The sequence below is a fragment of the Salvelinus alpinus genome, chromosome 1 (genome assembly GCF_045679555.1).
Source record: "Salvelinus alpinus chromosome 1, SLU_Salpinus.1, whole genome shotgun sequence".
Classification (NCBI taxonomy): domain Eukaryota; kingdom Metazoa; phylum Chordata; class Actinopteri; order Salmoniformes; family Salmonidae; genus Salvelinus; species Salvelinus alpinus.
The window spans coordinates 460478-460858 of record NC_092086.1 but is presented as its reverse complement, the minus strand read 5'-3'; positions in this window follow the sequence as shown (position 1 = coordinate 460858).

The window sequence follows — 381 nt, the reverse complement described above, 5'->3', positions numbered from 1 at the left end:
AGAGATGACCTGCAGGATCAATACCTGTTAGAGATGACCTGCAGGATCAATACCTGTTAGAGATGACCTGCAGGATCATAACCTGTTAGAGATGACCTGCAGGATCAATACAGGATCAATACCTGTTAGAGATGACCTGCAGGATCAATACCGGATCAATACCTGTTAGAGATGACCTACAGGATCAATACCTGTTAGAGATGACCTACAGGATCAATACCTGTTAGAGATGACCTGCAGGATCAATACCTGTTAGAGATGACCTGCAGGATCAATACCTGTTAGAGATGACATGCAGGATCAATACCTGCTAGAGATGACCTGCAGGATCAATACCTGTTAGAGATGACCTGCAGGATCAATACCTGTTAGAGATGACCT